The following is a 19,027-nucleotide window of genomic DNA, read 5'->3' on the forward strand; positions in this document are numbered from 1 at the left end:
GTAATTCTTCAGGCCGAAGACAGAAAGAATATCCAATTAAAAACAGGAGAAAAATAATGAAGCTATAATTACCAAACCACAAATAAGACTTAAAACAAAAACAGCAACATCAAAATGATAAATAAAAACAAACTTCTTAACAATTAAATTTTAATGATGAAAAGTCAAGTGACAAAAGTTATTTGAAATATCTTGAGAAACAAAATTCATCTTATTGTTAAATATAAGAAACTTATTTTGCCGTTAAGGATAAGGTACTACTTTAGAGTGAAAGAACGGAAGGAATATTTCAAGGGAAGCAAACCATGAACCAAGCATGGGTTGCTATTCTAATATCATATTTAATAGCCTTTGGACTAAAATTAATTCGAATAGATCATAGTGCTTCATTCTGATTGAAGAAGCAATTAAGACTAGCGAATTCCGAAAAGAAATGAGAAACAAATTTGACCCTAAAGGAAGCAATGAAGTGTAAGAATTGTTTCATCAAAAGTAAAATAATATAAAAAACATTTTAAATTATAGCGAGATATCTTCACAGTCATAATAAAATAACCAGTGGAAAGGTACAGGGGATCATAAAAGAAGGTATATTCTGGAAAAATTTTTCTCAAATTTCTCTGAAGACTTAGTAAGGAAAGAAAGAATAGAAAAAAAGGCATATGACAACAATTTCAAAATCCAGATGATAATTTCTGCACAGATTTAAAAGTTTTAATGTAGTCAAGTCTCTAATATGAAATTATATGAAGGATTGCATTGAATCTGTAGAATGCCTTTGGTAGGATGGCCATTTTTACTATATTAATTCTGCCAATCCATGAGCATGTGAAATCACTCCATTTTCTGAGATCTTCTTTGATTTCTTTCTTGAAAGACTTGAAGATATTGTCATACAGGTCTTTTACTTGTTTGGATAGCATTATCCCAAGATATTTTGTATTATTTGTGGCTATTCTAAAGGGAATTTTTCCCCAAATTTCTTTCTCAGCCTGTTTATCCTTTCTATAAAGGAAGGCTACTGATTTATTTGAGTTATTTTTATAGCTGGCCACTTTGCTGAAGTTGCTTATAAGCTGCAGATGTTCTTTGGGGAGGTTTTGGAGTTGCTTGTGTATATTATCATATCATCTGCACATTGTAACACCTTTATTTCTTTTTTGCCAATTTGTATCCCCTTGATCTCTTTTGGTCTGATTGTTCTAGCAAATACTTCAAGTACTATATGGAATAGATATAGGGAGAGTGGGTATCCTTGTCTTGTCCCCAATTTTAGTGGGAATGCTTCAAGTATTTCTCCATTTAATTTCATATTGGCTGTTGGTTTTCAGTAAATTACTTTTATTATGTTGAGGTATGAGCTTTAATTTCCTGATGTCTTCAATATTTTTAGCATGAAGGGGTGTTATATTTTGTCAAATGCTGTATCTAAGGAGATGGTCGTGTGATTTTTTTCTTTGAGTTTGATTATATAGTGGATTACTTTAATGGGTTTTCATATACTGACCCAACCTTGAATCCCTGGCATGAAGCCTACTTGATTGTGGTGAATGATGGACAAGCAGGGTTAGTACTCACTAAGTGGATACTAGAAAAAATACAAATACCCAAGATTTCATCCACAGAACTCAAAAAGGTCAATAAACTGAAGGGCCAAAGTAAGGAAACCTCAGACCCACTTGGGAAGGTAAAGATAGCAATCACAAGTATGGAGGGAAGGAGGGATCTGGGAGGAAAAGTTGACTGTAGTGTGGAAGAGGAGGACCTGATTGATCTGGTGTTATGTGAGAGAAAAGGACTGAAGCCCTGATAGCCAGCAGAAAGAATTGAAACAGGCAACCTCTGGAGATGAGGTTGGGGGATTCCTCAAAAATACACCAGAGATATGGGAGGTGAGAGACTCCCAGGACTCAAAGGGAGGGACCTCAGATGAAATGCCCTGCAGTTGGGGGAGGACACTTAAAGAGCCCACCTCCAGTAGCATGTGAGGCAGGGGGTTGTCATCCCACAGTCAAAACTCTGACTTATACATGTTCCTGTCTGAAAGAACTGCAGGCATGGACATGGAGAGAAGCCAGGGGAAAAGAAAGGTTCAGCAACAGGCTCACAATGGGATCCAGCTCAAGGGGAGTTCCTACAGCCTGACACTATTACAGAGACTATGGAGCACTCACAAAAAGGGACCTATCATGACTGCCCTCTGAAAGACCCACAAGCAGCAGATATTTGCACCCAAGGAATGTAAAGGAGCTGCTAAGCCCTGCAACTGAATTAGCTGACTAAAAACCTGGAAGAAGCTGAGGAGGAGAGTGATCCTGTAGGAAGACCAGCAGTCTCAATTAACCTGGACACCTATGATCTCTCAAACACTTGACCACCAACCAGGTAGCATATACCAGCTGATATGAGGCCCTAAACACATGTACATTAGAGGACTGCTGGTTCAGGATTTAGTCAGAGAAGATGCACCTAATGCTCAAGAGACCAAAGGCCCCAGGAAATCTAGAAGGTCTGGTTGTGTGGGGGTTGGGGAGTGGGGTCAACCTTATGGTGACAGGGAGGACTGGTAGGAGGTATGAGATATGGAACAGTCAGAGAGTGGACTGGGAGGTGGTGGAATAAAATCTGGAGTTTAAATAAATAAATAAATATATATATATATATATATATATATATATATATATATATAAACAATTAAAAAAGAAATTACATGAAGGAATTATATAAGGGTGATTTAAAAGCTATGTGATTATGGCAGGATTGATAGATGGGTTAATTGATTTAACTGATTAAATTTGCTGTGATAGGTGTGGAACACAAGGTCTTTTCTCTGCTGAGAAAATAACGGCTTACTGGCCATTTGATAAAAAAATTCCTTTAGCATAAAATAGAAACTGTGATCATAAGCAAAATCATTTTAAATTTGTGATTTTAAAATTTTAAAATGTATAGTTCAGCAGAAAGTGAAGCAAGTTGCCTTCATCTGGGATTCTATTCCTGCACAAACCATTCCATGACCAAGAAGCAAGTTGGGGAGGAAAGGGTTTATTCAACTTACATTTGATATTGCTGTTCATCATCGAAGGAGGTCAGGATTGGAACTCAAGCAGGTCAGGATACAGGAGCTAATGCAGAGGCCATGGAGGGATATTTCTTACTGGTTTGCTCAGTTTTCTTTCTTATAGTCAAGCAAGCAGCACCAGTGCAGGGATGGCACCACCCATAAGGGGCTAGGTCCTCTTCCTTTGATCACTAATTGAGAAAATGCCTCACAACTGAATATCCTGAAGGTATTTCCTCAACTGAAGCTCCTTTCTCTGTGGTAACTCCAGCTTGTGTCAAGTTGACACACAAAATCAGCCAGCACACAAGTAAACAATGGTTAAAAGTCTGGAGGAAAATAAAAGACTTCTTTCTTTTCTAAATAGAAATTTGTGAATGGATAATAACAAATCACATAAATTAGAAAAATAAAGTTAGTAGGCTTTCAGAGAATGAAAAGTATAAATGATGATTGTACATAAAAATGTCTGGGACATAATTTTAGAAGCAATTGTAACTTAAGCCCATTCAATTTTCAACAATAAAATTATGGGGGATATTAAATATTAGAGAAATATCATACCATGGATGTTATTGTAAGAAATTAAATGGAATATATACTAAAGAAAGTATTTTCTTATTTTAAATTTTTAAGCATGCCTTTTGCAGGATATAATTTTACACTTTGGTGCAAACTTCAGCTAAAATTATTCCTCATTTACAAGGGAAAGTGTATGTGAAAACATTCATGAAAATCACTTATAACAACCAGAAATGAAACGTAAGAGTTTAACCTGTATACAGTCTAAAGTATGTTATAAGTGAAGAGTTAGGAACTTGTCTGGTATGTGCTGGCACACAGAGTTTAGCTACAGCTGAGATTCTGACCTTAGACCATTCCCAGGAGACAGAATAACTTCAATTGTGTACAAATTACATTTTCTAACTGTTGAGTTACCCACAGTAGCTATATTCATGAATATATAATAAATATTTCCTTGCTTAAAACGGAAACTTTCTATATTTTAAATTGGAAAAGTAAAATGTAGTTGGCCTAGGGTGCATCTTGTATTTATCAAGGAAAACAGATTTTGTTTCTCCAACACAATAAAACCATGCTCAAGTTATAACACAGATGTACTCATTGTGTTGAGATGTACCCATAAATACAATGCAGAAATTAATAGTAATTACTGTCTACATTTAAAATTAACATTATTTCCATTTGTATGCCATTACCTTAAATATCCATGCCATATTTTACTTTGTATCTTTAAAACATTTCTTCTTTTAGCTTCTCTCCTTTTAATGAATGACTAGATGTAGGTTTTAATAAAAGACATTAGGGGTATAAATTTAATAGTCTATTACATAAATATTTTTAAAGTTTGCTTTCTTCATACATATTTAAATGGTGTAGACTATATATCTGATTCAGGTAGAGTCCATGAAACAATGTACAAAACTGAAATCCAATCAAAGCACTATGTGAAAACGAGGTTACCTTGTAGGAATAAGATAAATGAGCTAATGTTTGGCGTCACCTTTGCTCCTTTCTCTTATCTATCACTGCAGTAAATGGTGGGGACAGTGTTCAGCACTGCTTATCAATGAGAGATGCCTGAAAGTGCTCTCTAAGGAGTTAGAAATATGTCAGTTTTGGTGCTAGTATCAACTATATAGTGATTTCCAAGTCAGCCTTGGTTAAATAAATGGGAAATATTTTTATGAACATGGAGAAGGCTTTCATATACAGTACACTTTAAATATCTGAATTACTGCATCATGTGTTCATATATTGAATATAAAATTGACAATTACTCCATATTTAATTATAACTAAAGCAATACCTTTCATTTTTCTTGACTGTAAAGATTATTATTATTATTATTATTATTATCATCCTCATTAGCATTATTTAATCTTTTTTTACAGTCTAGACTTTATCCAACTCCCAGTTCACCTTCCAACTATATCATACCCCACGAATCATTTCTCCCTCCTTTCTCCAAGAGGATGTCCCCAAAATCCCAACCTGCGCTCCATCAGACCTCCCCACTTCCTGGCATCTCAAGTCTCTTGAAGGTTAAGTCATCTTCTTTCATTGAGGCCAGACCAGGCAGTCCTCTGCTATATAAATGTCAGGAGCCATATATCAGCTGGTGTATGCTGGCCACTTAGTGGCTCAGTGTCTGAGAGATTTGGGGGTCCAAGTCAGTTGAGACTGCTGGTCTTCCCATGGGGGTGCCCTCCTTCTCAGCTTCTTCCAGTTTTTCCTCAATTCAACCTCAGGAGTTCCAGGCTTTGAGAGGTCCCAGAAGCAACTGAAATAGTCAGATGCAGGTACTAGCACCCAAACAATGGACAGAAGCATATGTTCTATAGTCATTAGGGCTCACCAAGTGGCGATCCCAAATAGAAAGTAAATGTGGGTGAAATAATTATCATTACAAAACTTGCAACCTGATGAAATATGTTCTTACTAAGTAATAATTATAGGAAGAGACTTGAGATATAATATTTTCTACTGTGGGTATTGATATAATAAAAATGGTGAAAGTGTGAAGAGTTTCTATTTTGAAGTAGTAGTATTTGAAATTCCCCTTCAATAGTAATATCAATGCTGAAAGCAGAGGCTAAGAAGACCTTGACTTGACATAGGTAAGCATAAGGGTTTAAAGAAAAGTTTTTACAGTTTTCTTGGTATTTTTCATGTACTAAAATAAAATCTGAATAAATTTATCTTAAAGCATAAAAGTATATTTATAAATACTAATAATACTAAAAAAGAGACTAAAGAAATAAAAGAAGTAATATATATATATATATATATATGTAATATATATTTGTTTAATTACTGAATAACATGATTGGTTCCAAGAACATATTAAATGCATGGTTAGTAAACTACAGAACAAAAGAAGTTTTTGTATTTAGTCATTCAATTTCTTCTACTTAATGCATCAATAACACAGCAAAAATCTGACAAGGTTAAATGCTTTCTGCCTCTTCTTTCATCGTCCCTTGGTACTAGCAGGGGGCTAATGTAGAAGTCATATTTAGGAATGAGGATTAACAGTTGCTTATTATCAATACTTTGAATTGTTATGAGTATATATTGAGAGAAAATTTATCTTGCCAAGGTGGAAAACATCACAAATCTTTAGGTTATAACAAATATATAGGTACACATAGAAAAAATATATACAAATATATATTGTTGCATAATATGACTTTATAAAAAAACCTGTAGGTTTAACCCAAGGATGTACAATCTGCCTAGCCATGCATTTCTAATTTCATTTACAGTACTGAGCATACATTTTCTTCCTGGGAATAGGCTTCAAATCAAAATGGAAAACAAGTGATTATCTTATAACAGTCTTGGTATTATTGCACCAGTGAGATTATCTTGCCTGTCGTTTCAATATTGTATGATACAAAGCCCTATGTTACATAATACCAATAATGTTTTTCTCTTTCAACAGCCTGCATAGTGCCTTCTGGCACTGTGAAAGCTACTCAACACCGAGAAAGATTTTCAGTCAGTTTGAGATTAATTTGTTTATGCCTTACAGTCAAAGTGTGTGGTGTCATCAACCATATGGTCCACAGCAATGAAAAACTTCAAATGAATTCAGAGGTGGTGCTCAGAATGATACAGTCTTTACTAGATATTCCTGACAGATGATTAGTTCTAAGTTTCAAAAATATCTTTCATCAGACTTCTTAAAATTTGTAAATAAAGACATTTTAACTCTGTGCTAATATTATTAACCCTATCCAATCTTTATTTCATTATATGCTTTTGGAGACATTATCACACAGAACTTCATATATGAGCCTCAGTATAATATATTTGTTGTTTGAAAATCAAAGTTCATGCTAGTTCTTCCAGAACAGGAATGGTTTGTGGAAATACTACTGTCACTAAATCATATAACTGCTAATTGATCCTATGAAAATGCAAATATAAACTAGTAATTATATCAGGATTTGAATAAATACCATAGCTTCTGACAGAAGGAGAAAGTCAGTAACCAATTATTAAATAACTCTTAATTCTAAATTAAAAATCAAGCCTGTCCAGAATGTGCACAAAGTTGATAGTGGAATGATTTTGTTCATGAATGTTTTAAAAAGACAGAAATTATTTCACTTCAAAATTACATTTGAAATCTGTGGCTATGCCACACTAGCAATGAGTCTATCTGAAGAAAGTGATTGTCTAGCATGCTCAAGGCCCTAGTTTTGACCCCCAGCACTTGATAAACCACATATAGTGATATACCTAGTACTCTTGAGGTAAATACAGAGTAGAAATTCAAGGTCATTCTTGGATCTATAGCAAGTTTGAAAATATACTTAATATATAAAAATATATGTATGCATATAAACATCCATATTTTTATTTGTGAGAAAAGTATTGCCGTTTACAATATACAGAATGGTTAATATCAAAAATTAAGGTGACAGCAGATGCTGGCAAGGATGTAGAGAAAGAGGAACACTCCTCCATTGCTGGTAGGATTGCAGGCTGGTAAAACCACTATGGAATCAATCTGTGGGTTCCACAAGAAAATGGAAATAATTTTACCTGAAGACACTTCTATACCACTACTAGGCATATATCCAAAAGATGCTTCAACATATAACAAAGACACATGCTTCACTATGTTCATATCAGCCTTATTTATGTTGCTGCCTGCAGTTATTGCGAACTAGTTCCTGGAAGAGAAGCTGAGGGATGGATGGAGAAGCTGTGAAAAGAAGGAGGGCCAGGGTGATATTTGCTGGTTGAGGCTGAAGGTTTTAATGGAAGTTAGGCCATATAACAGGTTGGGCAAGCCCCTCCCCCCCAAGACTCCAGGGAAGTGATCTGGAGTTGGCTCCACTGTCAGCAGGTGGCCTGCTGGAATCAGGAAACTGCAAGCCTGGTAGATCCCAAAAGCTCTGAGTGGCGAGTGGCAAGCTAGCAGTGGCTCTCAGATGAAAGCAGGAATCTGCATTGTTCTATTAAGAACAAGAGCCAGGAATTTCATGGGCTTAGAACTGATGATTAAAGCAGAGATTCAAAAGCCCAGCTCAAATGCTGGGGGAGGGGAACATATACTAGCCAGAAGGTGGGGAACAACCCAGACGTCCTTCACCAGAGAAAGGGATACAGAAAATATGATACATTTACACAGTGGAGTACTACTCAGCCATTACAAACAATGACTTCATGAAATTCACAAGCAAATGGATGGAACGAGAAAGTATCATCTAGGTATCTGAGATGTTACCTGAGGCAACTTAGAAACAAAAGAAGACACATGGTGTGTACTCCCTGATAACTGGATATTAGGGGAAAAGGTGAGAATAACTCACAGATCATATGAAACTTAACAAGAAGAAAGACCAAAGTATGGGGATGGCATTAGCTGAAACATACAACAAAGGGAGAACAGAACCTGTAGAGACCACCTCCAGTAGATAGGCACAACCCCCATTTGAGGGATAGAATCCCCCACCCATCTCAAATTTTTCTTTTCTTTTTTATTGGTTATTTTATTTTATTTATTTCCATTTCAAATGTTATCCTCCTTCCCACTTTCCCCTAAGCAAGCTCCCTATCCCCTCCTACCTCCCCTGCCTCTATGAGGGTGCTCCCACACGTGCCTACCCAATGCTGCCTCAGTGGCCTAGTCTTCCCCTATCCTGGAACATATCCCACTCCCAGTGATACTAGATAAGGCAGTCCTCTGCTACATATCCAGCTGAAGCCATAGGCATCCCCTCTGTACTCTTTGGTTGGAGGTTTAGTTGCAGGAAGCTTCAGAGGGTCTGGTTGGTTAATACGATTGTTCTTCCAATGAGGCTACAAATCCCTTTAGCTCCTATAGCATTGCTCTACCTTCCCCATGGGGGGTCCCATGCTCAGTCCAATATTTAACTGTGTCAATCTGTATCTGCATTGGTCTAGCTCTGGCAGAACCTCTCAGGAGAGAGCTATACTGTGCTCCTGTCAGTAAGCACTTCTTGGCATAAGCAATAATGTCTGTGTTTGGAGTCAGAAGATGGGATGGATCCCTACTTAGGGCAGTCTCTGGGTGGCCTTTCCTTCAGTTTCTGCTCCACTCTTTGTCTCTGAATTTCCTTTAGACAGGAGGAACTCTGGATTAATATTTTTGAGGTGGGCAAGTGGCTCCATCCTTCAACAGGAGCTATTCCTATCCACTGGGCATAGTCTCTACAAGTTCTTTCTCCTGTTTCTTGGGTACTGTGGCTAAATAGGGTTATTGGTTCTCTGGAGTCTAGTTTATTGTGTTCTCTTTATATTTGGGATATTAGCACTCTAGTGGTTGTAAATTTGCTAAAGATCTGTCAGGAGCCATAATTCAACAAGCTAATATCTAGCAGGTGATCATCCTGAAATGGCGTGCTTCAGTTTATTATATAATCTGCGACAGGTGTACACTTATTAAGCAAGACTATAATGGATTCATTTTAGGAAAGATTCCTTCTATTAATATGTTTTTCCAGTTATAATTAAGCATATATAACAATCACAAAGTAGTAGCACATCTCTTAGGAGTAGATCTGTGCAGGCCCATGAAGAAGTTACCTTTTTGTATATATAGCATCTTGTAGTGATGCTATATATACAAATAGGTGGCTTCTTCAGTCTTAATAATGATCCAATAAGATTTCCTAAAATTATATCTGTGATTATTAAGCTCTTTTATAGTGGAATTGCTATTAGGTCATTTTCTGATATTCAAAACTGCAATGAGAACTCTACCAGTCTCCCCAGTGTCACCAGTCAATTGCTCTTAGATAATAACCAGACTTTCTCTACTCAGAGCACATTCCAAGAGATTGTAAAAACAATTAACCAAATGTCATAAAAAGGGAACTAAAGATTTATTATAGGTGCTAGGACAGAAAATAAAATATTGACTGGGTTTATCTATACAAAATTTCACTATAACTTATGGTTTTAAGCGTACAGTGAACCTCTGGAACTGAGACTAGTGATAGATATTTAGCCAGATAATTACTCTTAGTCTATATGCATGTAAACATTCTCTGTTGTAAGTTTCTACTTCAATGTATGATTTGATTTTTTGTGTAAACATGTGATGAACCTTGTAACATGTGATCATGTATTCTATAAGATGTATAAGTGTTGAGAACAAAGAGAAGAGTCAGAACTGCGGTGAAAAGAATTGAGGGAGAGAGAATAATTTTTTGTCTTTCTCTACATAGACTAGAATTTTTTCCCTTTACCCACTTAGAAGAATGTTTCCCTTTCTCCACTTAGGATCTTTCTGCTTTTCCCCTTAGATAGGTTTCATAGGAAGCTTTTTACAACTTAGTAATAAACTCTATAACCACTTTTCTATATATCCTATTTTCTTCCTGGGACTTTTGACTAGCAGGCTGAAAGTTAGAACCTAGCAGTTCCTACTGAGATAGAACAAAGGCCACATTGCTTGTCCTTCCCTGTTAGCCTACTGTGTTAATCACCTAAGACAGCAGTCTTTTACCCTCAGAAAGAGCAAGAAAGTTTTTGGGACTTTTTAGAAGTTATCAGCATTTCAGTATATTTAGAGAGCTAGAAAGACCCTCAGACTTTAAAGCCATCACCAGAGTCCTTCTCTGTGCTACCCCTTCTGGCCTGGAGGTTCCCTGCAAAGATCTTTTTCCAAACTGTGTTGCCATTTTGTCCTTTGACTGTGTCCTTAGCCTTACGAAAGCTTTTCTATTTTATGAGGTGTCATTTGTCAATTCCTCATTTTAGTGTTTTGTTCAGGAACTTTTCCCTTGTGCCCATGTGTTTAAGGCTGTTTCCCATTTTCATGGTGTGAAAATTTTACATGGAGGTCCTTGATCCACTAGGATTTGAGCTTTGTAAAAGTAGATAAGAATGAGTCAATTCACATTCTCCTACATGCCAACCTCCACTTAAGCCAGCACCATTTGCAATTGCTTTGTATAGTATACAGTTGGGTGACAAATTTCCTTTATATTTATTATTAAAGACATTTTCTTAAGATGTATCCCTTGAATGCTTATTAATCATACATACCTTAAGTTCTATGATCAAGTATTTTAACAATTTTTTCTCCTGTACATGGTTTTTCTTCAATTCTCTTCATTGATTTAAATATCACTTGCTTCTAATACATTTTAAGTATATACAGTGCTTATCTCATTTACCATATAGCAATTTAGCAATGCATAAACCATTCCCAAAGGAGGAATCATATTTATTAAATTTCTCTATATTTAATATTGCTTAAAGTTTAGCAGTACTAATAATGTTACTATATAAATCCACCTTGTTACTTTTATAAAATAACTAATAATTCTTTCTTTTTTTTTTTTTTGGTTTTTTGGATTTGGTTTTTTCAAGACAGGGTTTCTCTCTATAGCCCTGGCTATCCTGGAACTTACTCTGTAGACCAGGCTGGCCTTGAACTCAGAAATCTGCCTGCCTCTGCCTCCCAGAGTGCTGGGATTACAGGCGTGCACCACCACCGCCCGGCATAACTAATAATTCTTAAAAGCACATTTCAAGCCAGCCACTTTTACAATCATTTTATATATGTTAATTTAATTAAACTTTCACATTAATTCTAAGGATTATTGTTATTCAAAAATGAGTAAAATAGAAAGATTAATTAACTTGTCTCAGGCTACCTAGGATGTCAAGCCCATGATATGAATCTAGTCATTCAGTGTCAGCTAATACTATATCGTAAGAAGATTTACATTATCTTAGTGAAATAAATTGGCAGAATGCTTAGTGTATACCATTGTCCTGTAATGCTAAGTAGCATCAAACTCTTGCATAAATCTTGGGAAAGTGTTGTTGAAGCCACTCACAGGTATACAAAATTGAAATTAAAAAGTACTGTATAGACTAATGCTCTTAAGAATAATTTTGTCATGCTTTGGTTAAAACTATAATTTCAAAACTGACGTATTTAATATTAAAATGAACAAGTTGAATATTCAAAGAGTAATTAATCTTATAAGTAAACAAACTTATTTAGAATGAACACCTTTAATTTTATTTTGACATTGCAACAAAAATGTACTGGATTCTTACAATATCTTAAGACTAAAATTGAATTGTTTCAGTTTACTTTGGTTTGTATTTGACAAATTAGATGGTACATATTCTTGAATGGCCAAATTAGAATTGACTCACAAATTACAAGATAAAAGTATCTATCTAATTGTAGTTAAATTATACAATTTTTAAAGGAAAATTAATTTTATGTTATAGGAAATTTCAAATAAACCATTAGAACAAAGTATTATCATAGTCATTGAAAGAGAGATATATCTTCACTTGACCTAAAAATGAACTCTGATGTTAGCAATATATACATGTAGCTATTAATTCAATAGTATAAAAATGAGACAAAGAATGAAGTTTCAATTAGGGATTGAAAATATCTTGCTAAAAATATAACAATAAAAGAAAATGAGGGCTGGAGAGATGACTCAGGGGTTAAGAACTGTGACTGCTCTCCTGAAGGTCCTGAGTTCAAATCCCAGCAGCCACATGGTAGCTCACAACCATCTGTAATGGGAGCTGATGCCTTATTCTGTTGTATCTGAAGACAGCTACAGTTTACATACATATAATAATAAATAAACATTAAAAAAAGAAAATGATAATTATTAAATACGTTTCAAATTTCCACATAAAACACAAAACTTGAGGGATATCTAGGCTATTTCCAGGTTCTGGCTTGAATAAGACTGCTATGTATGTAGTTGAGCCATCTTTGTAGATGTGCCATCTTTGTGGTATGGTGGAACATGTCTTGGGTATATCTGCCCAAGAGCCCTATAGCTGGGTCTTCAAGTAAAAATATTTCCATTTTCTAATGAATGGCCAGAATAATTTCCAGAGTGGTTGTACCGGCTTGTAATCCCACCAGGAATGAAGGAGTGTTCCTGTTTCTTCACATCCTCTCCAACCTGTGCTATCTATTGAGATTTTGATCTTTGTTTTTCTGATTGGTTTAAAGTGGAATCTCAGGGTCCTTTTGATTTGCATTTGCCTGATGATTAAGGAAACAGAACATTTCTTGAAGTGTTTCTTGGCCATTCGAGGTTCCTCTGTTGAGAATTCCCTGCTAATCTATGTACACCATTTTTAAATTGGGCTATTTGGATTCTTGGAGTCTTATTTCTTGAGTTCTTATATATTTTGGGTATTAGCATTCTATCAGATGTAGGATAAGTAAAAATCTTTTTCCAATTTTAGATTTCCATTTTGTATTATTGATAGTATCCATTGCATTACAGAAGTTTTTCAGTTTCATGAGGTCCCATGAGTCAATTGTTGATCATAGAGTCCGAGCCATTGTTGTTCTGTTAAGTAGATTTTCCCCTGAGCCAATGCATTTAAGGCTATTTCCCATTTCCTCTTCCATTAGATTCAGTGTATCTGGTTTTATGTTGATGTCCTTGATCCATTTGGACATGAGCTTTGTGCAAAGTAATAAATATGGATCAATTTGCATTCTTCTGGAACCAGAGCACAAGTTAGAGCAATATAATTTATTGAAGAGGCTTTCATTTTTCCAGTGTATGGTGTGTGTGTGTGTGTGTGTGTGTGTGTACATGTGTTTTCAACTGTGTATGTGTACTTACCTAACATATTAGACGAGATCAGAGGACACCTTTTTGGAGCTAGTTCTCACTTTATGGGTACAATAGATCAAACTCAGGTTGCCATATTGGTAAATGCCTCTACATGCTGGGCATCTCTTCATTTCATGACTACAATTTAACTCTATAAAATTAACTGGCACTTCTTTTCCTTTACATGGTTCAGTAATATTAGAATGGTTGGATGTGCTACATCATTATTTATTCTTTGGTGTATGAACTTTTGACTAGTTTCCATATGTTAGAAATAATATTGCTAATAATATTGTTCATATGAATACTCATGTTTTTGTTTAATTATATCCATTCAGTTCCCTTAGATAGACTGTCTAGACCATGTGACATCAAGATGCTTAAAGAAGAGGTGCCTGACTGTTCCTAATTTTGGTAGAGAATCCTACCTGACTCCATCTTTTATCTACACATGTGCCTATATTTTCTTCATTCGCTCCAAGATCCTCGACAGAATTTTGGGGCTCAAGCAGCATCCATTGTATAACATAATGTTTCATTATTTCAACAAATTTTCTTTTCTAGAGTGTAAAGTTTGTGAGTCTTATTACACTTATTCAAATTCATTTTGATTATATTATAAAAAATTATCTGAATTTTTTGTGAATTATTCTTTAAAGTATATAGAAATGCTTTCAATATTAGCATGCCATAGAAATTCTATTAATATTGCTATATCAGTTCTACATTTTTCAATACTATTAAACTGATGTATTTGTAATATTTTAGTGATACTGTAGATAGTTTCCTTATAAATAAAGTCATAAATGTACATGTTTGTATATATACATATATATATATATATATATATTTAGATATAGATTTAGATTTAGATATAGATTTAGATTAGATTTAGATATAAAATCTTCCCTTTCCCTCAGGATCACTTCATTTCATTCATTCTCCTTGCCTGCTTGCAATGGCTAAAGCTTTAAATACACTACACAGATAGAAGCTGGAAATACTGCCCTTGTAAGAAAAATGAATACATGAAAGGAGAAATCTGACCTTTTCTGCATCTCGGGAAAAGTAATTCTTTAAAATAAAACATCATTATTGTTAACTTTGAGCATTTTGTAAATTATACCTCAGTTGAAGTACATAATTTTAAGGCTTTATTATGAAAGAATTATGAATATTATTAAATACTTCTGAATAAATTGAGACATGTTTGTTTGATTTTTTTAAAATGTTTATATTATGTATTTTAATAATGGAAAATTACAGTTTTTAATAGGATAAGTTCATTTAAAATATATTACTGGATTTGGTATAGTGATAAATTAAAGACAAAACTGGGACATTAAAACTTAACAATCTCCTCATTCTTAATAGCTGAGTAGTATTCCATTTTGTAAATAAACCACATTTTCTGCATCCCTTTTTCTGTTGTGAGACATTCGGGTTAATCCCAGCTTCAGGATATCACAAACAAGGCAACTATGAACATAGTGGATGATGTGCCCCTGTGGCATAATGAGACGTCTTTTGGGTATATGCCTAAAGGTAGTATAGCTGGATCTTCAGGTAGATCTATTTCCAGTATTCTAAGGAATCTTCAGATTGATTTCCAGAGTGGTTGTACCAGTTTGCAATCACACCAGCAATGGAGAAGTGTTCCTCTTCCTCCAGATACTCTCCAAAATGTGCTGTCACCTGATGTTTTTATTTTAGCCATTCTGACTGATGTAAGGTGTAATCTCAGGGTTCTTTTGATTTGCATTTCCCTGACCACTAAGGACTTTGAACTTTTCTTTAGGGGCTTCTCAGCCATTAGAAATTCCTCTGTTGTGAATTCTTAGTTTAGTTTTATACCCCAATTTTTGATTGGGTTGTTTGAATTTTTGTTGGTTCACTTCTTATATTTTGGATATTATCCATCTATCAGATGTGATGTTAGTGAAGATTTGATCACAATATGTAGGTTGCCAATGTATCCTATTGACTATGTCCTTTGCTTTAGAGAAGCTTTCCAGTTTCATGAATTTATAAATTCTTTCTTAAAATTCATTTATTTAGTTTTTGACACTCCATATTTTATCCCCCATCCACTCTTTGACTGTTCCACATCCCATTCCTTCTTCCTGCATCCCTGTCTCCATGTAGATGTGCCCACCTCCCAACCCACCTGACCTCTAAACTCCCTGGGACTCAGGTCTCTTGAGGGTTAAGTGTGTCATCTCTGAATGAACACAGACCCAACTGTCCTCTACTCTCTGTATGTTGGGGGCCTCATATCACCTGGCATATCCTGCCTATTTGGTGGTGCAGTGTTTGAGGGATCTCAGGTGGTCAGAATAATTGAGACTGCTGGTCCTCCTACATGGCTGCCATTCTCCTCAGCTTCTTTCAGCCTTCCCTAGTTCAACAACAGGGGTCTACTGCTTCTTCCCATTGTTTGGGAGCAAATATCTGTATCTGACTCTTTCAGCTGCTTGTTGGATCTTCCGGAGTGAAATCATGCTAGGCCCCTTTCTGTGAGTGCTCCATAGCCTCAGTAATAGTGTCAGGTCTTGGGACCTCCCCGGCGCTAGATCCCAGTTTGGGCTTGTTGCTGGATCTTCTTTTTCTCAGACTCCTTTCCACTTCCATCCCTGTAATTCTTTCAGACAGGAACAATTATGGGTCAGAGTTGTGATTGTAGGATGGTCCTCCTCTCTCATTCGAGGCCCTGATTTCCTGCTGGAGATAGGCTGTATAAGTTCCCTCTCCCTACTGTCAGGCATTTCATCTAAGGTCCCTCCCTTTGAGTACTGAGAGTCTCTCATCTCCCAGGTCTCTGGTTCATTGTGGAGGATTCCCCTAACCTTCTATCTCCTTAGATTGCCTGTTTCCTTCTTTTTGCTGGGAACTTCAGTCCTTTTCCCTAACCCAATACCAGATCAGGTTCCCCTCTACCCCCACCCTACTTCCCAGCCCTATCTACTTTCTCTCCCAGGTCCTTCCCTTCCTCTCCACTTGTGATTGCTTTCTTCTCTGTTGCAAGTGGGACTGAGGCATCATTACTTGGGCACATCAGCTTGTTGACCGTTTGATTTCTGTGGCTAATATCCAATTATTAGTGAGTATATAACATGCAGGATATAGCAGATAGTCTGATCTCAACACTCCTCATTGTTTACATTACATTTCCAAAAGAGAGCATTTGGAATCTGATAAGTTTCAGGTACATCTTGTATTTTTTTTTTTAATTTTATCAGTCTTAATAAACCTTCCTCCAAGACAAACTATTCAAAATCCAATGGAATTATTGTACAGAGCTATGTTGGTGTGTCATGCCACATGGTAGGAACTTGAAATTGGCTAAAGACAGTTCCTGGCTTTGCGCAGGAACATGACCTTAGGGCATAATAGGGAAGTAGGCTACAGCAGGAATTTTTATCCTAAGGTGGAGTGCTAAGAGTGTACTTGACACTGGTCAAGGTGAACCTCTCCCAGCCTGCATTGAGCACAGAATCCCTTGCTAGTCAGAATCCTGCTCCACCTAGGGTGGAGAAGCTCAGAGTGAAGGTTAAGCTCATTGTTCCTCCAGGTCTATGAATTCCTGAATTAAGCAGGTGACCCTTAATTCAGCTGTATGAGCAGTGGAACCAAGGACAGCCAGATGGCAGGAACTCAGCTCAGCTCAGAGTCTGCAGGGAGGGGCTTGCCCAAACTGTTAAAAGGTCTGACTGCCATTAAAGTTGAGGCCTCGATCAGTAAACTCATCCTGGCCTCGTTCTTTTTGCCCCTTCCCCATCTATCCCTCACCTTCTGTTCCAGAAACCCAGTTCATAGTAGCTGCAGGCAGCTACAGAATACAACAAATTACTAAACGAGAATAATCTGCTAAATGGAGACAATCCCTCCTACTTAAAAACAAAATACTATCTCACATTTTTTATTTAACTTAATTGAATATCGTCTTCATTTACATTGCCAATGGTAAAACCTTTCCTGATATTGCCCCTCCCCAAAGACCCCCAACCCCTCCTCCCATGCCTGCCTCCACTTATAAGCCCCTCCACCTGACACACTCCCATCTGTCCCCTCAGTTTCCCTTTGTTGGGGCCTCATTGAACCTTTACCTGGCCAAAGACCACTCCTCCCACTGATACCCGACAAGGCCTTCCTCTGCCACATTTTTGGCTGGAACCATGTGTAACCCTTGGTTGATGGTTCAGTCCCTGGGAGTCTTGGGGCAGCTGGATGGCCAAAATCATTGTTCTTCCCATTGGGTTGTAAACCCCTTATGCTCCTCTGGTCCATCCTCCAGCTCCTCTATTGTGGACCCAATGCCCAGACCAATAGTTGGATGCTAGCATCTGCCTCTGTATTTCTAAGGCTCTTGCAGGGCCCCTCCGAGACAAGCATAACATGTTCCTTTTGGTATACACTTCTTGTTTTCCATAGTAGTGTCGGAGCTTGGTGACTGTTTATAGGATGAATCCCTAGGTAGGGCAGTCTCTGGGTGGCCTTTACTTCAGTCCCTGCTCCACACATTGTCTCCTGTATTGCTCCTGTGAGTATTTAGTTCCCTTTCTCAGAGGAATCATCTACAGATTCAATGCAATCCCCATCAAAATACCAACTCAGTTCTTCACAGAGATAGAAAAAGCAATTCTCAAATTCATCTGGAATAACAAAAATCCCAGGATAGCTAAAACTATTCTCAACAACAAAAGAAATTCTGGAGGAATCAGTATCCCTGACTTCAAGCAATACTACAGAGCAATAGTGTTAAAAACTGCATGGTATTGGCACAGTGACAGACAAGTGGACCAATGGAATAGAATTGAATATCCAGAAATGAACCCACATACCTATGGTCACTTGATCTTCGACAAAGGAGCCAAAAACATCCAGTGGAAAAAAGATAGCCTTTTCAACAAATGGTGCTGGTTCAATTGGAGGTCAGCATGCAGAAGAATGTGAATTGATCCATTCTTGTCTCCATGTACTAAACTTCACTCCAAGTGGATCAAGGACCTCCACGTAAAACCAGACACACTGAAACTAATAGAAAAGAAACGGGGGAGGACCCTAGAGGACATGGGCAAGGGGGAAAAGTTCCTGAACAGATCACCAATAGCTTATGCTCTAAGATCAAGAATTGACAAATGGGACCTCATAAAATTACAAAGTTTCTGTAAGGCAAAGGACACTGTTAAAAGGACGAAACTGCAACCATCAAATTGGGAAAGAATATTCACAAACCCTACATCTGATAGAGGGCTAATATCCAATACATACAAAGAACTCAAGAAGTTAGACCCCAGGGAACCAAATAACCCTATTAAAAAATGGGGTACAG

This window comes from Apodemus sylvaticus, chromosome 4 (assembly GCF_947179515.1).
Source record: "Apodemus sylvaticus chromosome 4, mApoSyl1.1, whole genome shotgun sequence".
In the NCBI taxonomy this organism is placed as follows: Eukaryota; Metazoa; Chordata; class Mammalia; order Rodentia; family Muridae; genus Apodemus; species Apodemus sylvaticus.